Source organism: Microcaecilia unicolor, chromosome 3 (assembly GCF_901765095.1).
Source record: "Microcaecilia unicolor chromosome 3, aMicUni1.1, whole genome shotgun sequence".
NCBI classification, from domain to species: domain Eukaryota; kingdom Metazoa; phylum Chordata; class Amphibia; order Gymnophiona; family Siphonopidae; genus Microcaecilia; species Microcaecilia unicolor.
In genome coordinates this window covers 212,566,502-212,593,537 of record NC_044033.1, presented here as the reverse complement: position 1 = coordinate 212,593,537, position 27,036 = coordinate 212,566,502, and the positions used below count along the sequence as shown (strand labels likewise).

The window sequence follows — 27,036 nt, the reverse complement described above, 5'->3', positions numbered from 1 at the left end:
CGAACGCGTGCAAAGCAGCATTTGACGCACGTAGGTCATTACCGCCCGGTTACCGTGTGAGACTTTACCGCTAGATCAATAGCTGGCGATAAGGTCTCAGACCCAAAATGGATGCGCGGCAATTTTCATTTTGCCATACGTCCATTTTACAGGCGCGCTGAAAAATTGATCGGCATGCGCCCAAAACCCGCGCCTACACTACCGCAAGCCAATTTTCAGCACGCCTTTGGAAAAGGAGAGCTGGTTATCAGGGGCGTGGCCAGACTTTGGCGGGAGGGGGATCCAGAGCCCGAGGTGAGGGGGCACATTTTAGCCCCCTCCAGTGCCGCCAACCCCCCAGCCATTTTTGACCCCCCCCAACCGCCGCCGCTGCCACCACCACTACCAACTTTGACCCCCCCCCCGCTGATGACCCTCTCGACCCCCCTCCCACTGCCAACCCTTCCCCTCCCCTGCCGGCGTCGGCTACCTTTGCTGGCGGGGGACCCCAACCCCCGCCAACTGAGGTCCTCTTCTTCCGGCGCAAGGCTTCGTTCTGTTTCTGTGAGTCTGATGTCCTACAGAAACAGAATGAAGCCTTGCGCCGGAAGAAGAGGACCTCGGCTGGCGGGGGTTGGGGTTCCCCGCCAGCAAAGGTAGCCGATGGCAGCGGAGGAGGGTTGGTGGCGGGAGGGGGGGTCGAGAGGGTCGTCGGCAGGGGGGGGTCTAGGGCCAAATCTACAGGGGTCCAGGCCCCCGTGGCCACACGTAGCTATGCCACTGTTGGTTATAATGATGGGACCGTAGCCAGGGTCTGCAGGCGTCACAGCTCTGGGCTGTCAGCACTGTGTTATTAAGCATAGTCAGAGCTTTTGGACGTTGTGATGCCAGGATCTATCTGTAAGTAACACAGCTCTGGGCTTATGCCAGCAACAGTAGGGTTGACGCTTAGGGGCTGCAGGTGTCACAGCCCAGCGCTCTCTCAACACAGGACAGTAGGAACAGAGCAGCTGAATTTCCATGCAGCAGTCTCTTGGGAGACAGCTGAAAGCCTGTGGGTAGACTTAGGCTGGCTGGCTCCAGAAACAGGGAAAGGTTGAAGAGACAAGGGGAGGCGGGGCTATGGCCAGCCATTACCCAGCAGCCTCTGCTGCATTCATTATGCAAATGAAGGGGAGAGTGTCTGGGAAGCAGCTCAGTACCAGAGCAGGTCTGTCCAAGCCCTGTAGTCAGCTGGTCTCGCTTCTTATTTCATTTTTCCCCTGGTGTCTTTTCCTCGCTTTGGGACTTCGGGGCGAGCTGCGACTCCACCTTACAAAAGTTAAGAGGTTTTTCCAAACTTTGCGAGCTGGTCCTGGATCTATTGACACTACCCTAACTTTAAAATCAGTCGGGATTACCTTGGTTCCTGTGGCTCTTTGGACTTTGTAGGTAAGTGTTAATGGCTTCTCTTTGCATTTTCAAGTGTTCCTATTTTAATTTTGTGTGGTTTTCCATTTCGATTGAGTGTAGCTGGCAGCGCTGTTGATTTGGAGATAAACTTTTTTCGGAGGTTTTGTCCTTTCTTTCCCCCTCCCGCTGGGAATAGGGACTCATTGTTAAAAGTCTTTTCATACGCTTCCCTGACTCCAAAACAGGGATTAAAAAGAGAAGGAAGGGCAGCTCTGAAACCGTTGCTGTTAAAATACACTTATTGTTACTATAAATTCAAATGTATGTAGCTTCTTTTACAAAGCAGCCCCTGCTCTACCCTTAGTTCTCACCACCCTCTCATCAGTTCTTGTATTCGGGGTCTTGCCCCCTACTTGTCCCCTCACAGTTCCTGTATCTGTTTGTTGGCCCTGCTTTTCCCCTTCCATCTCCCCTGAAAGTTCCTATGTCTGGGTCATACCCCTGGGAGATCTGTACAGGTTTTCAGGTTATTGCCCCTGCTCTCCCCCTCCTGCCCCCTCTCTCTTTCCTGCAAAGTTTGGTTATTGCCCCAACGACCCTTCTCTGCCTGCCCCCTTCCCCCTCTCTCTGGCTGGGAAGGGGTGCTGAAGGGGGTTGTGGTAGTAGGGTAGGAGCATTAGGAAGGGATTAATGGGGTGTCCAGACGTGTATATTAAAAGGGTGGTAAGGGGTATCAGAATTTAAGGGTTTTAAGGAGAAGGTAAAGTCATCTGAGACCCCCCCCCCCATGTAATTTGCTTTCTCTCCTCCTGATGCCGTAGTGTAAGGACAGGCGCCAATTTTGATAGCAGCTTGAAGCTGTGCAATTTCTGAAATTAAAACATTTTAATTCTACCCAAGGCGTTGGAATAATTACAGGAAACTTGAGTCTTAGTACTTGAAATGGGCTGTTGCAGCATGTCCCCTGCTCCGGGCAGGTAACTATTTACGCGTTTGAAACCGTAGCCACCAATGTTTCAAATTTTTTGAGGGTGCCAAACACAACACAAGTCACCCCTCTCTGGGTCCAGTGAAGGAGCTTGCCAATATTGGGGTGCTTAGCTCCCACAGAGCTGGCATCTCTGGCTGAATGTACAATGTTTCAACTACAAAATTGCTTCCCTCTCCCAAGGTGCTCTTTTGCAGATTCTTCTAACTGTTGTGCCCTCCTCCTGGTGACAGAATCCATGTCCTTGCCCCAGCATGTTGGAAAACTTTTTTTTTTTTTATTCTGTGTGGCACTGGCAGAATGGGAGGTCAGGGTGGTAGGATTTTTTTTTGTTTTTAAACCAACAGCATGTTTGGACAATGGCGGGGTTGGATGCCAGTGATGCTGGTTGACAGGCACAATGGTGTTGGCATCAGAACACAGCTTGAGCTTTGTGCTCCAGTGCCGCTCTGCAGTAACTGAGCGTCATCTGTAGCAAAATCTGAGCTGGGGCATCCAGGATCAGCCACATTCAAACCCAGGCAGCAGCTGAATGGATCATTTACACACCGGGACATTAGCTCCAGAGGAAAAACTCATCTTGAGCTGTTTACTCCAGTGTCACTCCACAGCAACTAAGCACTTTAATAATGGGTATCTTCAGCTCACCAAAGGTTCCCAAAACTGAATGACAGAATTTATTAAAATATGTTTCTTAGGCTTTTCCTATGGTGTTCTAGGACCAATCCGTTACAATGAGACCTTCTGGTTTTCAGTGATTTTACTTTAAATTCATGTAGTCTAAGGCAGGCAAGCGAGCTCCAATCTGCTGACATTACTGATTTCTTGTGGCTGCCAATGCAGTGGTGCCCATGATTCTTGCAAAGTAGCCAAAAACACAAGGAGCCTTCAAGAATAGGGGGGGGGGGGCATCAGATAAATACTTTATTGAACAGACCCTCCGTGTCGTTGCTACAGATCTTAGCAGCTAGAAGAAATTGGTTCTACCTGCAGCTTCTCCCACCCCCCCAGGCCCTGTGGACTATGAAATTAAAAATCCCTGAAAATGGGAGAAGTTTTGGATCACTCGGCTCCCTACAGGGTCTCTTCCCCCCCCCCCTCCCTAAACTGGTCCCTCCAAATACTCAACCCCCAACACTTTGTCTCCTCTGCATGCTCATCCTCTTCTAAAATCCTTCCCCATCCACCCAAATTTTACCCTCCTCCCCAACTATTGGTGTGTATAGGGATACAATCTGGTCCCCATCCCCCACCTGTTCCCAGTTAATTCTTTTCCATCTCATCATATGTATTTATTTTATTTATTTGGATTTATTTACTGCCTTTTGAAGGAATTCACTCAAGGCAGTGTACAGTAAGAATAAATCAAAACATAAGCAATAGACAAAGCAGTAAAAATATTCAAATAACAATACAAAGTAGGGCCTAGTATACTACTTCCAAAGTCAACACAATACGTAATAGAACATTTTCATATTTGTACCATCCCCTCAGTTTTCTTTCCCATCCCTGTATCCAACCTGCATTTAAATGATCTTGTAAGTTCAACAAAGCATATTATTAACATTTTATGATAAGCAAGTAAGTAACAACCTTAAGCAAACAAGTAACTACTGGTAAGTAAGCTGTTTTCTTAAATATCAAAGTTCATAATTTTCTCGCTGTTCCACAGAGTTGACACCAGAGGCATGCATGGAGACATAATTTGGTTCCCATCCACACACACCCCCCAGTCAGTTTGGATTTATCCCCACCCCATTCCCAGTCGATTCTTTTTCCTCTCCACACTATCCCCTGCATAAACAGATCTTTTGTCAACAATACTGCAGGTTCCCCTTTGGTCCTCACCCCTGTCCTCACCTCTACCCCCAGAAAATGGCCGCCTCCTTCCTCCAACTCATCTTGCCGCAAAATTCTGCTCTCCCCCCCCCCTCCCCGCTTTTCCTGTCCAACACACTCCTCTCCCTTACCTCCAGCTGCGCCCGCCCCAGCCAATCTGTACCTTCACCTCCCACCTGTCAGGTCCCCCACCCCCCCTCCCTTTATAACTGGTGATTTTCAGCCATGTCACATCAGGTCCCTGACCTGGATCCCATTTTCGACCTGCTCTTTTTCCATCATTGAAACGGGAAGTGAGGGATGTCGCGGACTGCCACTGGCCATTGGTTTTTCAAGTATGTGAAATTTGGGGGGAAACACAAATGCAGAAAAAGTCATAGGAAATGAGGGAGTGAAGATTTGGTAGAACTTCAGACAGACTTCACATTTAGAAGATAATAAACAATAACGGGGGAAAAAAAGGTTTGTATGGTTCTCAGAATGTTCTATTACGTATTGTGTTGACATTGCAAATAGTATATACCGTGCCATACATTGTATTGTTTTTGAATATTTTTACTGCTGTAATTGACTATTGCTCGTTTGATCTATTCTTACTGTACACCGCCTTGAGTGAATTCCTTCAAAATGGCGGTAAATAAATCCTAATAAATAAATAATAAACTACTGATTACCGCCAGGAACGCCCCCGAGATAGAAAATTATTTTGTACTGCGGGATTTGGCGCATGCCAAACTCAGAATTACCAGCAGGCGAAGGTGCTAGCCCGGCAGCAGTGACGATTTGGCGAATGCTACTCGCACGTTAACTGTCCCACACCTTAGTGAAAGGGACCCTTAACCAGCTACGTTGCACTGCATAAAGATAGGACTGACTTTCATGAGGTCGGCCAGTTAAGTGCTGGATAATATCAGCACTTCTGGCCAAGTGCTTACCCCACCTCCGGAATGACCCCAAAATAACTGGTTTTGAGTTCGCCACTTAAGCACTGTCAAAAAATGACCAGTTAGACCCAAGCAGGCGACTTAACCGGCCAGGAGCCATTTCTGGCCAATTAAATCGTTCTGAATATCAACTTCTAAATAGAGTTACAAACTCCACAGTGTACAAAAATAAATACTTTTGTTTTCAAAACTGTGTATGGCTTAACCCCTGATTATATGCAACCTTTAATTGATCTCCTCCTTTTTAATGCTCTCCCTGGTTCAAGAGATTATCTAACCCTCCACTGTCCCACTTGCAAAAATGTCATCTACAAGTCAACCTACATGTCAGGATTCCCCTACCTCTGTACCAAATGGTGGAATTCCCTCCCGAAATTCATCAGATGTGAACCTAATTACTTGATATTCCGGAAATATGTTGAGTATAGAGGTGTGGTAGCTGTGTTAGTCCCCAGCTTAGGCTGCCCCCAACAACTCGCCGCCAGCGAACTGAGGCAGCCCGTGAGTGACTAGGGCACCGGTGGCTTACCCACTCCTGCCGGGAGGAAGGGGCGAGGGATGAAACCTGGACACTGGCCCTACTACGCTCGGACAGCAGATCCCACAGCGACTGTCCCGCCTCCGGCAGCATCTCAGCTGACAGTTTACCCCTGAATATGCACCCATGAGAAAGTACCCAGAAACTGAGGATACAGGGCTCTAACTCCCTACAATCAGGGAAATCCTGGGCTGCTCAGCAGCCTGATCACAGCTCAAAAAAACCCAAACATAACATTGCATTTTTGTTCAGAAATGCATTTAAAAAATACCAGCATCAGCATTTAAAATAATAATCAACAGGGTGGCCAGCAATTAAGCTTAAAATTATCCTGCAAATGGGGCTACAGTTTCAAAAGCAGAAAACATGTGAACATTCAACAAACTCCCCAAACAGTCCCAAACCTTTCACCACCACATGACACAATATCTCTGCCTTACAATAATATTCCTCAGAGTCCTGCAGAGGGGAGATTCCTGGGAAGGACAAGTCAGTGGAATTCTCAGTCTAATGCCACATACACAGAAGCAGAGTGTTTTGGTTTAGGTGACCCAAATGACATCACACACACAGACAATGTGTCTTGGTCTCACACGCTCTCTGTGTCTGAACGACACACAATCACTTTCTCTGTCTCACCAACACACACACTCTTTCTCTCACACACACACAGTTTCAAACATACACACTCTGAGGAAAACCTTGCGCCCGTTAATTTGTTTCAGAAACGGGCCTTTTTTTTTTAAAACTATTAATAACATAAAACAAAAGGAGGAGAAGTGAAAGGAGCCGAGATTAAGACACTGAATCTACAAGGACTTGAACTGCCAGTGCATAAAACCAGTCACAACTTCGAAAAGCAACTCCAGCATCAAAGAATCAGTTTATTCTATCTTTAGAAGATTACTACTGTCCCCCACTTTCACATCTCTTGGGCCTATAGGGCTGTATGACAGAGCTGGGTGACAGAGCTTTATAATTAATGAAGAGATACAAGACCCATCACCCGCCTTTTGTCAGATATAATTATAACATACAATTAACTGTAATACCAATCAATACATCAATGATTGAGACCAACAATTTTCTTTGGCATAAAACAGGCCATAGCTTTGTTTATTGGTGACATATAGAACCCGAGCTATTCAGGATAGCCACTATAAATATTCATGAGATTGATTTACATACAATGCCTCCTTGATGTGCAAATCTATTTTATATATATTCATTGTGGATATCCTGAAAACCTGAGTAGGTGGGGTCCCTCCCAGGACAGGTTACTGTGATAGAGCTTTACAATGTGTGTCTGAGGCTCCCTCCAGCTATATGATAAAGTTTTATGATGTGTGTCTGAGTCTCTCCACCTGAAAGCCCTTATAATTTTGGTTAAGGGGTGGGGCACCAGTTGTAAACACACATCAGTCCCTGGAAACAGCCCTGTGTAGGGACAGTCAATGATGAAATATGTCTCCCTTGGCTCCAGGACAAACGGCACATCCGGGTCTGCATTTGCTGAAGTTTAACAGGTGCTGGAGGGAGGTAGGGGGAGAAGCTGGGGGAGGGGGGGGGGGTAGGAGTAGGAGCCAGAGTCAGGCTGTCTTGTCCAAGTGCTGAGTAAAGAAGGGAGCTTGTGTTTGTCGGAGCAGCTGTCTGAGGATGGCAAACTGGAGGGACAGCACGGGTGGCTGTAGCAGAGCAATGGTTTTGTATATGAGAAGACCCTGCCACCCTGTCCCTCTGCCAGGCCCCTGTCCTGTGCAAGACCAGTGTTACAATAGCAGCATTCTAGAGAGCCGTGTTCCATTCCCACCACCAATTTCACTTGGTAGATTTAAACTGAGCACTAATCTAAAATTAAGCTCTACGGACCAGGAAGCCCTGCATTCACTATATTTATATCACTTTGTAAAGTGATATGTCGGGTAGGCTCTGTAAGCAGCCTCCCCCCAACCCTGTGTTCGGCAGGAGAGTGGGTGAGTTAGACTAGGTGTTCGTGTTTAAGGGATATGACAGAGTTGGGGGGGGGTACAGTCTGCGGTCTTTTTATATCCACGGAGGTGTGCTGGAGACAGGCATGTCGCCGAGTTGCCGCCATGGCCTTAAAAATACCCTGTAAGTAACAAGATGACCTTTTTGGAAGGCCTTAGTAGGGGCTCGGAAGGGTGTCCTCTGACTCCCGTGTAGTGGACCCAGGAGAATCTTTTCATTTATTTTTAATCATCTCTGCAGAGGAGGCTCAGTTCTCGCTGGACGGCAGGCAAAAGACATTTAAAATAAAAACTAATAACGTTTCCACTGGATTTACAAAGAGAATTTGCTCCTTGATGGGTTCCAGACTCTCTCTTTCCGCCCTGGGCCTCCTTGTTGGCTCAGTATCCGCCTTGCTTCCCTCCCCTTTGCCCCCCATCCCCAAAGTGCCAATTGCTTGCAACATATAAAAACTGTAATTAGGTGTTCACTTCCTAAACAGTGCTTTCCTGTTAGACATTTGTCTGCATCTTATTGGATGCACACAGTGTTGATCCTGTATTGTCAACTGACAAGGGATTACCATCCTGACGCAGGCACACTCGCTGAAACACGACCATGTCGAGTCTTCCCACAATAGGCTTTCAGAAGTGATTATCAATAAAAACTTTAGTCGCAACGTCTTGATATCCTCATCTTTTATCATCTCATTCTTTTTTTTTTTTTTTTCTTCTTCCACACCCTTTGAGGATTGGACTTTTCTTTTTTGTGTGGTTTCATCTCTCCACCTGGCATATCTTTTTTTCCATATTGGATTTCACCACCAAGATAGAGGGAACATGGACAGACTTTGTCCAAAATCATACAGCATTAATGCAAAACAGGGGCGTAACCAGACCTCGAGGTGGAAGGGGGCCAGAGCCCAAGGTGGGGGGGGCACTTTTTGGTCACCGCTCCCCTTCTTCCCCCCCTTTCCACTGTAACATCTTGGCTGGCGGGGGTGCCTAACCCCCGCTAGCTGAAGCACCGCCGCCACAAATACCTTAGCTGGTGGGGGTTGGGGACCCCCGCCAGGCAATCAGGGGCATAGAGCAAATTTTTTTTGGGGGGGGCCCACCTAACTACGCCACTGATGCAAAACACTTTTTTATGTTTGTGGAGGGTGGGAGAAGGGTTTGGCATCCTTTTAACACTGTGGAGAAGTTTGTGATTTCTGTTTCACCAGCAGCTTTCTGTGAAATGATATTCGATATGAAATTAATAATAATAAAAAAAAGCACCTTAAGAGTTCTGTTGACTTTATTTAAATAGTAAAGCAGCATGGCAGATGGATTGGTCCACTTGCCTTTCTGTGCCGTCAGATTCTAGGTGTGTAAGATTTCCCCCTCCCCTCAAACATTATTATGAGAAATAAATGATTTTTGGAAAATTTTAATGTGGAGCTTTGCTTTTATAACTTTTTTTGTGTGTGGAAAGTGGGGTCATGTAAATGTCACACAAGTTTTGGCACGGTGAGTGATGTTTGTGGGGTTCAGCCTAATGGTGGTAGGGTTTAAGTTCCAGAGATTAAGGAAGGTTGAGGCCTAGTTCAGCTTTTAGAGGAATGCAGAGCTCCTAAAACTATGGATGGTGCCTAGAAATTGTGATGGGATAGATCCAGGCCCGTCTGCAGTTTCCTTACACATGATCACCTGATGGTAGCCAAACCAAAGGCCTATTAGGGAGATGTAATTGGGGGTGAACAGGGATGCTTTTACCTATGTTCCCCAGATTCAATGCTGATTTTCCCTCAAATTGACAGGTAGTACTGCTACCACTAGTTTGACTGAGAGTTGAGGCTAAAGGGGGTCTAGCCCCCTGATCCATCAGTTTCCTTCCTTCCTTACCCCCCTCCCCATGCCAGTCCCACTGCTTCCCAGCCAAAAGAAGCAGCCTAAAGGCACAGAGCTGCTGTCTAGTCTGTGCCACTGATGGCTGTGAAGCAAAAAAAAAAAAAAGGTGGGCGTGTCCAAAACAGGAAGAAATAAAGTGCGACTTTACTCACAAATGTATAAAAATATACAGTCCTAAATAGAAATGGTCCCAACCCTGGCCGTGTTTTGGCTTACAAGCCTTCATCAGGGGTCCTCTGACATATGTTATACAGACCGTGTCCAAATTGGGCCCATAGGAGCCAACTTTTCAAAATTATTGGGGGTGCTAAGCCCAATGGAAATAACCTCTCCATGGACACATACAAGGAATTTTCTCAGAGTCGGCTCCAATGATTGGGCCAATATTATAGTGATAAACCAATTTAAAAAGCTGCCACATCTTAGTAATCCATTGGTGTCTTCAATATTGATTGCTAAGACGTGACAGCTTTTTAAATTGGTTTATCGCTATAATATTGGCCCAATTTGGACATGGTCTGTGTAACATATGTCAGAGGACCCCTGATGAAGGCTTGCGAGTCTAAACACAGCCCGGGTTGAGTCTATTTCTATTCGAGACTGTGTATTTATACATTTGTGAGTGAAGTCACACTTTATTTCTTCCTGGAATGTATTTTGATTTGGTCACACCCACCATTTTTTTTTTTTTTTGCCATCGGGGATGCAAACTGAACAGCGGCTCTGTAGCTTTGTGCTGCATTTCTTTCGCTGGGAAGTGGTTTGGTTGATGGAGGAAGCTGATGGACTGTTAGAGGTGGGAAGGGAAGAAAGCTGCCAGACTGATGGGGGAGGGGCGTTTAAAGGGTGCCTATTCTCAAAAGTTTGCTCAGGGACCCATATGTGGCTAAAGCATCCCTGGGGGATGGAAGCAACCACATTCCTGCTTGGTCCTCCAATCCCTCCCCAGATAGTCAAACCCTTCCCTCTCAGTGTCACATCTGTGTCTGTGTCTATGTCCATGCCCCCCCCCCCCCATCTCAGTGGGCTCCAATTTAGGAGCAATGAATGAGATGGTCATATTTGCAGATGACACAAAAGTATTCCAGTTTGTCAAAACACAGGCAGACTGTGAAGAAATGCAAGAGGACCTTGTGGGAATGGGGGACTGAGCATTAAAAATGGCAGATGAAATAGAAATGTGGACAGGTGCAAAGTGATGCAGGGAAGAAGAATTCTGAAGGAACAGGCCTCATCCTCTCCCTTGAAGTGTTGTCCCACAGCTTGTGAAGGAGGGTCAGGAGGCTGGTACTTGTAGCTTTTACATATGCCTGCCAAGATGGGGAGGCATACCCCCTCCCCCTCTGCGTCTGATGTAGATGCTGGATAGAAAAGATATGGCTGAAAACAACGAAAAAGCCCCCTCCGCACCTCTCTGAGCCCCCATGAGGCCCCCTGCCTTTGCCAGCTGCAGGGCTTTCTCTCTCTGTATCCCTCTGTCGCCCATTCTTATCATTCCCGGCACATTTTTGGCATTCCTCAGTGTATTCTCCTAGAGATTCTTGTGTCTGTGTGGGAGACAAGGCCTACAGACAAAAACAGAGCCTGGAGAGAGAAAAATCCTAGTCTCTTGGTGGCAGAATGATATACTCGTGGGACTGTGGGTGAGGAGTGAGGGGTTGACGAATGAGTTATCGTCTTGGCATGCTGACTACCTCCAGAGCCCAAGAACTGTCTCAGAAATCCTTTCCGGAGTACCCCATGTCGTCTAGTTTGACCGCGCCAGGCCTATGTTGCTCTCACCAATGCATTGTTTTGTTGCTCTAAGAAAATCCAAGAACATGCAATTGGGGGGAGCCGGGATCAATCTTTTGACCCCCCCACCCCTGACTCCAGACGATGCTGCGTCCTGATTCCCTATGATGTAATCAGAGAAGATTGATGCACACAGGTTGCAAAAAAAATCTCTGCATGTCCTGAATACGAACCGCCATTGTTATTGCATAATGTAATGTGTTATATAGAACTAGTAAAACATGCCCATTTCTGGAGCAAATGAAACGGGTGCTAGCAAGGTTTTCCTCCTGAAACCCCCCTCCCTACCCACCCCCTTCGGCGTTGTGAAGCCACTGACCGCCATTGCTCCGCACCTCGTCAACGCACTCCACCTTCATCTCCTGAGTCATGAAGCCACTGACGCCATTGCTCTGCCCTTGCTCTGTGACGCCATTGCTCCGCCCTCGACATCACATTTGACGCGAGGGCGGGGCCCAGAGACAGTGATTTTTGGTGGCTTCACCACCATGAACCCGAAGGAAGTGACACTGACGTTGATTTCCTCAGAACGTTGAGGGTGAGTTTTATTATATAGGATTTTATAACATTACATTAGCATAAGGTAATATGATCCAATAATATCTGTTATCTTTACTTGCTAGTGTGACTTGGCACTGCCCCTCAATTTATTTATTTATTTATTGCATTTGTGTCCCACATTTTCCCACCTATTTGCAGGCTCAATGTGGCTTACAGAGTTTTGTTAGGACATAGTCATTACGTGATATCAGATACAATTAGTAATGTACAAAGAATAAGTAAGGGAAGAGAGAAGGAAGGTGTTATGCAGGATGGTATAGAAGGTGGACTTTAATAACTGGGTGGATTGGTGAGGTAGTTTTGTAAGGCTAACCTAACCTTTCGAGAATTATAGTATGCCCTATCAGATTGACTCTACACTTGTCTTTAGATTGTAAGCTCCTTGAGCAGGGACTGTCCTTCCATGTTAAATTGTACAGCGCTGCGTAACCCTAGTAGCGCTTTAGAAATGTTAAATAGTAGTAGTAAGGCTATGGGTTCTCTCTTTAGGCCTTGTTGAAGAGTTGTGTTTTCAATGATTTGCGGAAGTTAGTTATTTCCCACCTGAAGTGTACATTTCTGAACCTGGGAACAGAAGGTGAACGGGTTCCGGTATTCTGGAGTGGGGGAAGGAGTGCTATATTTAATAATGATCCTATTGAGGTTGGGGGAGGAGGAATGAACAGTAGGAGGTAGTTTTAGGATGAGTTTACAATTAATGGTCTATGGTTAAGTAAATTTACTGCTAGGCTTATCAGAGCAGAGTGTTTTATCATAAAACCAAAAATAATTTCAGAAAAAAAAAACAACATCAATAAGATAGGATAGAAGACCCACATCAAGTCTCATATATAGCAAACAATATAAAATCTTAATCATCATAAGCATTGCCATATTGGGACAGACCAGACGTCCATCGAGCCCAGTATCCTGTTTACAACAGAGACAATTCAGGTCACAAGTACCTGAGAAGATCCCAGAAAAGTAAAACAGATTTTATGCTACTTATCCTAGAAATAAGCAATGGATATTCCCAAGTCCATCTTAATAATAGCTTATGGACTTTTCTTTTAGGAAATTATCCAAACCTTTTTTAAACCCTTCTAAGCAAACTGCTTTTAGCACATTCTCTGGCAACGAATTCCAGAGTTTAATTACCAGTATATCTTGAATGAAGAAATATTTTTCCTGTTTGTTTTAAATGTACTTCTTAGTAGCTTCAAAACAAACAAAAACAAAAAGATTATGAAATATGATCCAATATATTCCCTAGGGGGCTGTGCTCTGAATGCAATGATAAAAATCATCAGTGTTCCAATACTGGTGAGATGCACTCTTATTGATGTAAGAGTACATCATAGGAAGCTATGCCCTCTTCGGCCCCAATCTAAAACATTTCATGTCTAGATGGTTTCTGTTGGGGAAAGCAGGATGCAGGAGCGGCATGGGGCTCAGGAGCAGAGGTGTGGTCCTTCAGGGATTATCCTGTTTAAGCTTTACAGAATGGAGATGGAGGAGCTGGAATTTGGCCATAGCTCTGGTCTGGCTGTGTTTTGCACTAGTGGCGTCTGATCCGATGTTTCACAGAGGTTTCTAGGTTGTGTGAGAGGTGTGGTAGCCCTGTTAGTCCACTCTTAAGGTTATCAATAGAAATCAAACAAAATAAAACATGGAAAAGAAAATAAGATGATACCTTTTTTATTGGACATAACTTAATACATTTCTTGATTAGCTTTCGAAGGTTGCCCTTCTTCCTCAGATCGGAAATAAGCAAATGAGGTAGCAGATATTATATATGAGAGAAACATCAAAGCATTACTTTGACTGTCTGACAGAGTGGGGGGTGGGGGTATGCATGGGGACATCAAAGCATTTCATTGATATTCTAACAGAATGGGTGTTGGTAGGTGAGAGGAGGGTAATAAACAGAGAAATATAGCTTTATGTTTTATAATGAGTTAGAAAACCCAGATCCTTATTAAGTCCTGTTTGTTGGGTGTCAAAATATTCAATCATTCTTATTTCAAAGGTCTTACATTCCTGTATTGTTTTAAAATTACCTTTCAGTATTCTTACTGTGAAATCACTGGTGCAGTGTTCTGGTCTTGTGAAGTGTTGGCCCACAGGGGTGGGGGCCTGACTGGCACCGGCTATTTTCATGTGATGTCTGTGTAGATTGAATCTTGTGTTAAGCATCTGGCCTGTTTCTCCAATATAGCATCCTTCGTTACATTTCTTACACTGAATGATATATACCACATTGGAAGATGAGCATGTAAAATAGTCCTTTATGTTGAATATTTTTCCTTTGTGAATGACTGTGGGGTCTTGTGAAATGTTTTGGCATAGTTTGCAGCTGGCTGTGTTACACGGGAACGTGCCCTTTTCTTTTTCCGTCTGTGTTGGAAGTTTACTTCTGATCCGCTTGTGTTTTAAATTTGGTGGCTGTTTGAAGGCCAGCACTGGTGGGGATGGGAATATCTCTTAGGTTGTGTGAAGAAGTCTGATGGCAACATGAGGGATTCAGGAGGCTCATAGGTTCTAATCCCCAGCTTTGCCATTTTGTTTGTCTCTGATCTTGGGCTAACTTGGTTAATCCCCCTGACCCAAATTAACTTTCTACTTCCTGTGACACAAAAAAACTATGGACCATATTGGATTTCTATCACCACCCCCTCTTTATTTCTTTGTTGCTCTATACTTATGTTTCTTTCAAGTTGATTTAACTATATTGTGTATTTGTATTTTATCGAACTGGAGCCTGCCTCTCCGATGTTGTGTAAGCCACATTGAGCCTGTAACTAATTGGGAAAATGTGGGATATAAATGTGTTAAATAAATATCTTCCCGGGTCTTAATTGTAATCCCAAGATTTGTCTCCCTACCACCCACTAAAGCAGGGGGAAATGCCAACCCAGCATATCAGCGCTTTGCACCATAAACCAGTGGCTTATTTTTGTCACTTGCTGGCCACAGAGTTTAAAACAATATATATGTTTAACACCACTGTACAGATAGGAGGCAGCATGGGGATAATTCTGTAACTGTGCAGATATGTAGGCACATAGTCTTTGAGGTTCTGCCTGAAATCTCGCCGCTCTGTGAGTTTCTGCCTGGAATCTTGCCGCTCTGTGAGGTGGGTAAGTACTGTGGATTGCACCAAGTTCCGGAATGTTTTCAGGGGGAGATATGGATTTACGCGTTTCAGTATCCACATCATGTTGAACATTTTCTTTGTAGTGGATTTTGCGTGATCTTCGAGCGAGAGATGGTTATCTAATGTCACTCCAAGGATTTTTAAGTTGTCAGATATGGGGATTGTGGTGCCAGAGATGTTCAAACTGGTAGGGAGGGGCATGAAGTGCTGGGATGAGAGGATTAGGCATTGCGGTTTTTTTTGTTCATTTTCATCCTAAAGGCGTTGGCCCAAGAGGTTAAGATGTTCATGCTGAAGGATATTTTGTCAGAAATTTCAGTTAGATTAGATTTGAAGGGAATAAATATGGTGACGTCATATATGAAAGGGTTGAGGCCATGTCTGAATAGAGCTTTTGCTAGGGGGATCATCATAAGATTAAAAAGGATCGGGGATAGAGGGGAACCTTGAGGTACACCACAGTTTGGTGACCAGGAAGATGAGATAGTTGAGGATGGTTTAACTTGGTTCTGCCTGGAATCTTGCCGCTCTGTGAGGTTCTGCCTGGAATCTCGCCGCTCTGTGAGGTTCTGCCTGGAATCTCGCCGCTCTGTGAGGTTCTGCCTGGAATCTCGCCGCTGTGAGGTTCTGCCTGGAATCTCGCCGCTCTGTGAGGTTCTGCCTGGAATCTCGCCGCTCTTTGAGGTTCTGCCTGGAATCTCGCCGCTCTTTGAGGTTCTGCATGGAATCTTGCTGCTGTTTGGGATTTTGCCTGGAATCTTGTTATTCTTTGGGATCTTGCCATTCTTGTGAGGTTCTGCCTGGAATCTCGTCGCTCTTTGGGGTTCTGCCTGGGATCTTGCCGCTCTTTGAGATTCTGACAGTTGCTTGTAACCAACTGGGCTAGATGGATCATTGGTCTGTCCCAGTATGGCTATTCTTATTTTCTTATGTAAAGTCGCGCACAAAAAGATGTGCCCACAATGCAACAGCAACACCACATAAATAGAACCATGATTTTATGTGCAGTTAAATTGTGATATTAAATGGAAAACTTGTTACTAATGGGGGGGGGGGGGGGGAGGAATGTTCCTGACACATGTGCATAGAGGTGTTAGTGTGGCTCTTGTGGACACGCCCAGGTGAAAACCAGAAGCATCAGCACACATCGGTGCTTTTTCTTCAGCAACTAAATATGAGCCTTACAAATATTACTAACGCATGGAATTTTTGCAAGGCTCGTATTCAGGCGCTGACGTGTTCTTTTTCTTTGTTATGCTCAGACACGCACACGTTTGTTACTTTCCATCTGTCCTTGAAGGAGCCTCCTCCTGCTTGTGAAAGAAGACAAAACCAGCAGTTCAGTGTGAAAAGTTGACCATAAATGCTCTCCTCAAAACCAGCTATGCCGCTCCTGACCTGGCAAAAACTTTTCGGCCATCGTTTCCTTCCGTGCATCGCAAAGGAATATCTAATGGCCTCGTTAACATCCATTTTAATCCATTTCAATACAATTTGTGGCCAGATGTACCGAGCACGTTAATACTCGCGCTCGAGTCCTCTGAGCTTCAGCGAACAATAACGGATGCACACACCCGGCGTTAACTGCACGCTTACGCTCGTGGTGGCTTTGAGCATCAGGGCTTATGTTCCTTGAGTGATTATTTTTCTTCTTTTTGTATTTGCGTTATTCCTGTGAGTTTTTGTTTGGTTTATGGTTATGAAAATTTGTGCTTAAAATGCACTATGTAAAATATGCAAATATATGCAGAATGGTGCATAGGTGGAATTTCAACATATATGTACCTATGTGCTATATTCCTAAACATTGATGCATATAAGTTTTGGCATCTCTCTATAGAAATATCCCCGTCTTGCCACTGAAAATCCAGGTAGGGACTTTATGTCCAATGGTAGCCAGTAAACATTTAAGTCCCTTTCAATATTGGCTTGTAGGACCTCAATGAATGGTACTTGTAGCAATGCTGGAAAGGCCTTCAGGAAACACCCCCTCCGCCACACACGACGCCAGTCTCCAGGCCCCCTGCCTAGCTGCTTCCAGAACTTAGAAAAGGTGCTGGAGCTGTGCCCAAAGCTGGGGGAGGGTGGGGAGCATCTCTGTTCCTATCTAAAGGATCACACGACCTTTGGTTTAAATATAGTTCCTGCTGTCATCGTTTTCTTTTCTTGGCAGGCGCCTGGGTCCACTGAGGTGGCTGCATCATACAGCTGATGTATATACAGGGTTTGCCTGCATGCTTTATTTTTTTTATTAGGAGGGGGGCGGTTTAAGGAGCAATGACCCAGTGATTGAAGCAAGGGGCTGAGTCTCTTATCACTGCAAGTGCTGACTTTAGTATGTAAGCTCATGAAGGCAGGGACTGATACATAAGTACATAAGTAATGCCACACTGGGGAAAAGACCAAGGGTCCATCGAGCCCAGCATCTTGTCCACGACAGCGGCCAATCCAGGCCAAGGGCACCTGGCAAGCTTCCCAAACATACAAACATTCTATACGTGTTATTCCTGGAATTGTGGATTTTTCCCAAGTCCATTTAGTAGTGGTTTATGGACTTGTCCTTTAGGAAACTGTCTAACCCCTTTTTAAACTCTGCCAAGTTAACCGCCTTCACCATGTTCTCCGGCAACGAATTCCAGAGTTTAATTATGCATTGGGTGAAGAAAACTTTTCTCCGATTTGTTTTAAATGTACTACACTGTAGTTTCATCGCATGCCCCCCTAGTCCTAGTATTTTTGGAAAGCGTGAACAGACGCTTCACATCCACTTGTTCCACTCCACTCATTATTTTATATACCTCTATCATGTCTCCCCTCAGCCGTCTCTTCTCCAAGCTGAAAAGCCCTAGCCTCCTTAGTCTTTCTTCATAGGGAAGTCGTCCCATCCCCGCTATCATTTTAGTCGCCCTTCACTGCACCTTTTCCAATTTTACTATATCTTTCTTGAGATGCAGCGACCAGAATTGAACACAATACTCAAGGTGCGGTCGCACCATGGAGCAATACAACAGCATTATAACATGCTCACACCTGTTTTCCATACCTTTCCTAATAATACCCAACATTCTATTTGCTTTCCTAGCTGCAGCAGCACACTGAGCAGAAGGTTTCAGTGTATTATCGACGACGACACCCAGATCCCTTTCTTGGTCCGTAACTCCTAACGTGGAACCTTGATGCCACATTCTAGTACTGAGCGTTGGAAAAACTAGGCTTAAAAAAAAATGATTATTATGAAAAGGAGGGTGGGTAATTCTTGTGACCCAGCCCTTCTGCTGTTTTTTGTCAGTGTTGGAGGAAAGCTGGGCACAGCTGCCAGAGAGAGGGAGGGGATGGATGGATGGAAGATTGAGGGGGGGGGGGGGGGAACTCTGCATGTTGTCAAGTGTTCTAGGAGTGAATGCCAGTGGTAATCTGTGGTGCAAATCTTCCACTTACTAGGTATGTTGCCCCCCCCCCCCCCCCCCCGTGCTGTCTAGTTGCATGTAGGAAGCAAGGCCCTCCCTTCTAGAAAAGTGGGTGTCAGGGGACAAGGGCGACTGGTCGATTCAGGCCTCCCATCCCATCCTTTCTGCTCCCTTTAGAAAATTTGGAAAGATATGTTCCAGAGTAAACGGGTGAGGATAAACCCCCAAACCAGCTTAGTTTGTTCCCAAGGACCCTACTGGACATACCACGTCCCCAAGGTGCAGAGAGGAGGGGGGGCAGTGTTTGCTCAAGCTCTTCAAGGAATCTCACAGAGCGATGAGACAGAAAAAGGGGGAGATCGAATTAGCCATAGACAGACAGGCTGCAGGATTGTTAAAAATATAAAACCACCTTAGCTTTTAACCTGTCAAGGGCAAAGGGAAAGACAGGAGTTTGGATTGGGAATGGTACACGAGTTACACTGTGTCACTTTATGTTAAGAATAAAACTCCCTTTCCCTTGGCTGAAAACGTGTTTTTTTTCCTTAGGGGATTTTTAGAATCTGATAACTTTCACCACGGTCATTCTTTTCCTATATAGTAATTTGTACTGCTTCCTTTCCCTCGGAAGCCTGTTCTTCGCTGCAGGAAACATTAGTCAGTGCTATAAGAGTTTCTGCTACTTGTGCTCCCCCTGTACAGTGTCAGTCTGTGATTTCACAGGGGCCAGCAAGCTTTTAAAAACATTCCTCCAGTATTTGACCTGTGTAATTCCTGCCTCAAGTGTGTGTGTGTGCATTTCCCCTGCTGTGAGTCAGACAACTCCAGTCAGGAGAGAAAACTGCATGAGCCACTAAGAGGGGAGGGGGCTCAGGTGTCAGTGCATCCTGTTTAACCAGAATTTCAGGTAATTCTTTCCCTAAAATCTTCCTGTCAATCTGTAGTAGGCTGTTGGCTTGTGAGAGATGGTGGAAGCAGTGGGATTGACCTCTTTCTGTTAGGAGGAACTGTAGCCCTGGCCCCTGACAGAGGTGATGTTGTCGCTTCCTTTGGCTTCCTGGGGTTTTAGCTCATGCTGGGCTTGTGGGCTTTCAGCTTGGGAGTGGAGCAGTGGTCTAGGGGGTTAAAGCAGCAGGCGGAGAATTAGGGAAGTCGCTGTGCAAATTCAACTTCTTCCCATCGATTCTCTTTGCAACCATGAGTAAACCACTGCTCCATTATCTCAGGATTATAATATCTACCTTCCCTGTACTGTAATTCATTTGGAGCTGAGGTTTGGCAAGGTGAGTAATTCTATCTAAAATCCATATGAGACGGGATTGGCAGAGCCCAGGATTTCAGGTATTAACTTAAGTGGACTAACGTGGCTACCACACCATTTTATCCGAAGTGACACTGTTAAAACTTGATCCAAGAGAGTTACAGGGAGCCAAACAAATTTTAAAAATAACAGAGTGTTGTAGGTGATCTGAAAAATCTCTGTTGGTCTTGAAGCGCTTTGGAAATATTTTCTCTGCATGTGGACATCATTTTGGAACAAAAAGTAGTTCCAGATCTTTGAAGCTTGGGAGCAGCTGCAGATGGCTCCAGTCCGGTGTGTAACATAGTAGATGACGGCAGAAAAAGACCTGCACGGGCCATCCAGTCTGCCCGACAAGATAAACTCATATGTGCTACTTTTTGTGTATACCTTACCTTGATTTGTATCTGTCATTTTCAGGGCACAGACTGTAAAAGTCTGCCCAGCACTATCCCCGCCTCCCAACCACCAGCCCCGCCTCCCACCACCGGTTCTGGCACAGACCGTATAAGTCTGCCCAGCACTATTCCCGCCTCCCAACCAGCCCCAGGTCCATTCTAGTACCGGTTGCCTCACTGGAAGGAACTACATATCCCATAGTGCACTTTGGTGGGGGAAGCAGTGACATCCAAAACCAGGACAGGACTGAGATGGACCTTCGTGTGCAGTAGAGTGAAATCCAAGATTCGGCTTAGTCTGTTGCAGTTCACCTGAAATAAGGGGGCAGCAGTAGTTTGCATGTTCTTACTCACTGGAGGGATATGAACAATCCCTGGAATTTGAGAGGGGAGGACAAGGAGGAAGTCTGGCAGGGCTGGTGCAACCCACTGTGCAAACCAGGCACAGATTCCAGCATGACTCCCACACGCACTGAACTTTACAAAGTGGGGCTTCCTGCTGGTAAGGGGAAAAACTGGTGCTGGCACTGCTCAATCCTCCTGCTGGGGTGGCATTAAAGGTGATAAGTTGGGTCTCCCTGCTGCTGCTAAAACCATTGTCCACCTCAGTTCTGCCTGGTCACTGCCTGCACCCCTCCCCTTACCACCACCACCATGGTCAGCAATTAAAATTTTCAGGGAAAGAGGCTCTGGGGGAAGCCAGGAACGGGGTCTGGTGAGAATGTAAGGAGATCTTTGGGTGAGAGGAGAATGAGGGAAGAAACTTCCAGGGATGAAGGGGGTACTGAGAGACCTTTCTGGTAATGGAGAAGGGCCTTCTGCGGTTGGGAAGGTGGGGGGAGTGGGGATAGCTTTCTGAAGCTGGGATGGGAGCAGAGGTTGAAGGGGAGGGAGAAAGGGGGCTTATAGATGCTGAGAGAGAAAGGAAAGGCTGGTGAGGGTCAAAGAGAATCCAAGGGGATGAGAGAAAGGTGGAAAATGGGAATTCAAGGTAATGATAAGAGGAGGGAGCATCGGAAGAAGCAAAGGAGGAGAGAAGCAGAAAGATAGATAAGAGACAGGGCAGACTGTTTGAGAAACCTGAACACCCACACTCAAAAAAATTGGAAAATAACTGAGGAAGAGAATATGTTAAAAAAAACAAAACAATGTATCCTTTCTGAAGAAAACAGATCTCAAACAGAAAAAGGCCACCAGAGAGAGAGAGAGAGAGAGAGAAAAGGAAAGAGAAAAGACCAGAGAATGAGGAAGAGACACTGAGCCAGAAAATGAAGCCTGAGAAACCAGAAGCTGAAAACGATTTCATTACCTGAGACCAGAATATTAATACCCCGAGACTCAGTTCAAAGCCTCTTGACTGAAGGGAAGATTGTGGTGGGGTCTGGGAAAGCTTAGCCCCCTGAACCCTCATATACGGGGTGTCTATGGGCAGCAGGACTGGGCCTGTGCATATGGTTGCTTTTACATATGAGGCCCCTGTTAAGCTGGGCCCAAGTTGCTGCCCCTTTTGCCCAGAGATAACAGCAGCCCTAAATGGGACCTGTCTCCCACTCCGAATTTACATGTTGATAACATCTGGAGTTTGTTGGTCTGGTGCATAACCTATCTGTATGTAGGATGTACCTGCCAGCCTTGAGGCCTTGATTGAGTCTGAAGGATTTAGAGATACCTGAAAACATTTTCTTTTTAAATTTTGTTGTTTTAATAGTAGATTGCAAGTCCACCAAACAGCTACTCCCCCCCCCCCCCCCGGCACTATGGGAAACAAGTGTCCCAGATTAAGAGGTGGAAGTTTTGCCATAACCCTCCCCACATGCAGAAATGGTGTTGATACTCATCAAGTTATTGTTGGGGTGGGGGCGAAAAGAGAAACCTGTGAAGAACTCCATTAAAATCCTTTTTTTTTTTTTTTGGGGGGGGGGGGGTGAGCATAGTTATTGTGGTGCCGGCCCTGGAGTTTCAGGGTGGGGGAGAAGGGCCGTAAGATGGCTCCAGGTCAGTTGCTTCTGGTTTTGTCCTATTGCATTGTGGGACTTGTAGTTCTGAGTCCCTTGCATGGAGCAGGGGTTCTCAGCCCAGTCCTCAGGACACACCAAGCCAGTCAGGTTTTCAGGATATCCACAGTGAATATGCATGAGATAGGTTTGCATGGAATGAAGGTATGTAGCAGAACAGCGAAGATGAGTCAAGAATCAGCGTATGACGCTCCGGATAATAAAACAGTTTATTAAAGGATGAACGAGACTTGACACAGCTGTGTTTCGGCTGACTAGGCCTGCATCAGGAGTTTGTCATTGTTAATGTATAAAAACAGCAAGTCAGTTTTGGCGGTGTGGGAACCCTATATACAATCCTTGTCACATAAAGCTCGTAGTTTAATATTTAACAAGCTCTGAAAGGAAAGATGTGTGTGTGTGGTTTTTTTTTTTTTTTTAATGTTTTGGCCTTTTGATGGTAAGGCGAATAGTCAGGGAGGGTTAGGACACAGGAAATGGGAATATGCATTAATAGCTAGGGATTGGACAGGGTCATGGGGGGTGGGGGGGTTATTAGACGGTTACTTAATTAGGGTGGGGTGTCATCAGAGTTCAGGCACTCTGCTAGAGCAGTGATTTTTTTAAATACTGCTGTGATAGTTGAAGGTTCCACTATTTATGTTTTTGATGCAGCATTGCAATATAGTTTTTATTCTAGATGGTCATAAATGGATTTCAATACAATGAGTGGAGCGGTGTATGAGGGACTTTTGGGAGGGGGGAGGAGAATGTTGGGAGAAATGTTTGATGGTAGATTGTACTATTCTGTTAGAGTTGCACACACATTTGAACTGTGTATTTTATTTCCATTTGTTACTTGGAAATGTTCTTTCTGAATTACCATCAATAAAACTGTTGAAACTTTCAGGGGGGGGGGAGGGGGAGGAAGGGGGGGAAGAAATTGTAAAATGATCTTGGAGAGTGAAGTTATTCTTTCTTTTTCTCTGTGTTAGCTTGCAAAATGGAAGTTGTCTCTTCAATAAAATATATTTATGTTTGAATTTGTTTATTAGAGAAAGAACAGTACAAGTTACAGGGCTATTTCCAAAAATACAACTGAAAGACTTTGCTATACAGTCAGTAGCCTCTAACAAGTTTTAACATTTTCCCTTTATGCTGAGATTCCCCCTCCCGCCCAACCAACCCCCTCCCCCCCCCCCTCCCTACCCCAAGTTTCATTATGGATGTGAAGTCAGATTGTTACTAATCAGCCCTGCAGCTTATGCAATTATACAACATTCAGCTCATTTCTCAGCCAGAAGACCTGTTCATGTCTTCCAGTCAAGCTACTTCGGTTCTCCTTCATTGATCATCTCATATTGCTACTCCTAGTCACCTGGGTCTCTAGGATACTTAGGTCAATACTTCATTGGCTTTTGGTTTATCTCCTACAGCTTATCACGAGACCCTATCAACTCCCCTCCCTCGTCGCCGCACCAGGGCAAACCATCCATTCAACCGTTAAGAATTCAAAATTCTACTTCTAGCTACCTCCGTTAAGGAGTCCCAAAAGGGGGCCCATGTCAGGCAAAATAACTCCCCTCTAGGTGAGGCCAGATCACCCACTGCTCTACGTTCTAAAGAGCATAAAAAGATCATTCTCGCTCGCCATTGAGACAAACTCGGCGAGTCTGGTGTAATCCATAGGTGTAAGATGACTTTCTTACCCAGTAAAACCGTTTTTTTTAGGAATGGGCGCAACCCCTTAGGTGGTTTTTGGGCCAAATGAAATTTATGGAATAGCAGTTGCGGCTTCCTCCGCCAAGTGATCTTCCACATTTCTGACACATGCTCAACCACCTGTGTCCAAAATCGGGTTATTCTGGGGCAAGTCCAGAACATGTGTCCAATCCCTGCCGGGGAGTGGCCACACTTCAGGCATCTGTCATCTTGGCTCATGTGAGCCCTCCATGCTCTATGTGGGGAAAAAAACATTTGAGACAGGAATTTATATGCCGTCTCCTGCAGCGCCACACTCTCCGAAATTCTGGAGATGTCTAGAAAGCATGCCCTCAAATATTCAGCTTGAATGTTCACTGTCAGTTCTTTATTCCATTGTGCAGCCAGGTGTTCATAATCGTTCTCACCTAGTTGTTCCCGTATTTCCGAATGGTAATATTTTAATGGGACAGACCCCTGAGCATCCAAAGCCAAAAGAGACATCAGTCGGCTCCATATTTGGGGACTCAATTGCGCGGGAGGGAGTGACCGTAAATAGTGTCGTAATTGAAAGGAGGCAAAGAAGTCTCTACTAAGGGGACCATATTCTCTATCTAATTCCTCCATGGATTTTAAAATACCTTCGTCTGAGTATAATTGGTAAATGTATCTTATACCACGTGTTTCCCAGTCTGAGAAAATTCTGGCTGTGTTTCCTGGGGGGAATTGACTGTTGCCTCGTATCGGTAGTAGCGGTGTACAAGTCGCCAGAAAGCCAAACTTGCGGCCCAGCCAACGCCAAGTCTGTCTCAACGGAGACACCACTGATGTGAAATATCTAGGTGTATTTACTGTCCCTGGAGTAGCATGTAACCAAGAACTGAAGTGACGGGGGAAAAACACTTTGGTCTCCATGCTAGTACATGAGAAGTAACTCGTGTTACGAAACCAATCTGAAAGGTGTCGCATGTTACTGGCCACAGAGAAGAGCTTTAAGTTTAAAAGTCCCAACCCCCCTTTAACTCTGGGGAGATATAATTTAGAGATTGGTAATCTTGGTTTTTTCCCGTTCCATATATATTTGGTGACCACCCTCGTCAACATCAGGTCTTCCTTATGTTTCAAAAACAAGGGTAACACCTGCAAGACATAAACCCATTTTGGGACTAGGATCATGTTGTAGAGGGCTATCCGCCCCATCAAGGAGAGGGGCAGAGTTGACCACGTCTGCAACGTCTGTCTAGTTTTCAGCTTAAGAAGTTCTATGTTCAGTTTGTATAAAGAGTTCACGTCAGCTGTTAGCCATATGCCCAGGTACTTCAGTTTACCCTCCGCCCAAGATAACGGAAATTCACCCTCCCAAGCAGTGCGGGTCTGTATCTGAACTGGCAATGCCATGGATTTACTCATATTCAGAGAAAGACCCGAGTATGAGCCAAATTCTTCAAGAGTGCCAAATAAGTGGGATATAGAAGATTGAGGCCTTGTCAAGGTTAACAGCATGTCATCTGCAAATGCTAAAGTTTTAAGCTCTTGTAGTTGAAATCTAACCCCCCTTATATCTGGATCCCTTTGAATAGTGCACAATAGGGGTTCAAGGTATAACAAAAATAAGATTGGTGAAAGTGGGCAACCCTGCCTCGTGCCGCATGATATAGAAAAGGAGCTTGATCTCAAACCATTGACCAATAATGAAGCCTTTGGGTTTGCGTATAGAGTTTCCATAGCATTGAGTATCCACCCCTGAAGGCCAATGTATTTAAGAACAGAAAAGAGATAATCCCATCGGACCTTATCAAAAGCCTTTTCCGCGTCAAGGCTAACCAGCAACAGTGGTTCATTCTGGGCAAGACTCTGTGCGATAGCCAAACATGCCTTCCTTACATTGTGGCAAGGGTGCCTACCCCGTACAAACCCCACCTGACTCTCTCCCACTAAACTTGGCATCAAAGGGGACAGACGCTCAGAGAGGACTTTCGCTAGAATCTTGAGATCCACATTTATAAGTGATATAGGCCTGTATGAACTTGGGTTTTCTGGGGGTTTGCCTTCTTTTGGTATTAGGGTTATCAAGGCTTCATTTGATTCTCGCCTAAATTCCCCACATTCAATGGATTCATCAAAAAAATCCAGAAGTGGACCACACATTTGTGGAAATAGCAACTGGTAATATTCAGACCCAAACCCATCCGGGCCCGGGGCCGATCCTCGTTTTAGTGATTTCACTACTTTTTGCAGCTCCTTGGCCTGTATGGGCATATTTAATTTCTCTAGTATCTCAGGGTTCAGGCGCGGCATTCCCGAATCTGCCAAATAATCTTCTATGGGTGGGCCCAAAAGTGGTTCTGGGGCTGCGTATAGGTTTGTATAGTACTGTTCCAGTAACCGCACTACCTCCTCCGGGTTATTCACCTGTTTGCCTTCTACGTCTCGGAGTGTTGGTATAAACCTGTTCCCTCCCCAGGTTTTGTTAAGGCGAGCCAACAGTTTCCCAGACTTATTACCATGTTTATGAAAAGAGAAGGCCCTATGGAAGAATTGTTTCTTTGTTTTCTCATGAATCATTGTATTCAGAGCTGCCAAGGAGGCTAGCATAACCTCCCTGGTCTCTTGTGAGGGGTGCGCTATGTGTGCCCGCTTCGTTGCTTGATATGCGGATTCTAAGTGTTTCACTCCCTGAGCCAGTCACTTCGAACGGGCACACATATAGGCAATTATATCCCCTCGAATCACCGCTTTGGAAGTCTCCCAGAACAACCTCGCTTCATTCATATGGCCCCCATTAGTGTCTAAGAAGTGGGACCACCTTTGTTTCAGGTGATCTTGAAAATCCGTATCGTCTATCAAATATCTGGGAAACCTCCATACATGATGGCGCAACCTAGTTACTCCCAACTCCAGTTCAATCCAGATCATTGCATGATCTGAAACCTCCATCACTCCTATCTCTGCACGTGGTATTTGGGGGAACAGAGTTGAGGATATCAGTATGTAGTCTATTCTAGACCATGAACTATGTGCTCTTGATAAGTGTGTGTAATCTGTAGATGTAGGATGCGTTAACCTCCATGGGTCTATGAGATCCAAGGCAGTAGTCAGATATCCCAATCCCTTTCCGGATCCATACGCTGAGCTTACCTGCGGCCCCGAGCGATCTTGTGACCCATCCATGACTTGGTTAAAATCCCCGGCAACTATCCATGGG

The 27,036-nt window shown here is 45.5% G+C and overlaps 1 protein-coding gene across 3 annotated transcripts in view; it reads left to right on the top strand.

Annotated features, from left to right (window-relative positions):
- Window positions 1–1,168: 1,168 nt before the first annotated feature.
- The window catches only part of DDR1 (discoidin domain receptor tyrosine kinase 1), a 68,573-nt gene continuing 42,705 nt past the window's right edge, over window positions 1,169–27,036 (top strand). For 2 of the 3 annotated variants that reach the window (XM_030197411.1, XM_030197409.1), the window contains exon 1: window positions 1,169–1,410. The gene's annotated coding sequence lies outside the window, so the exon portion shown is untranslated. Of the gene's footprint in view, window positions 1,411–15,140; window positions 15,146–27,036 lie in introns of all 3 variants that reach the window. The other variant, XM_030197410.1, reaches the window with a different exon arrangement.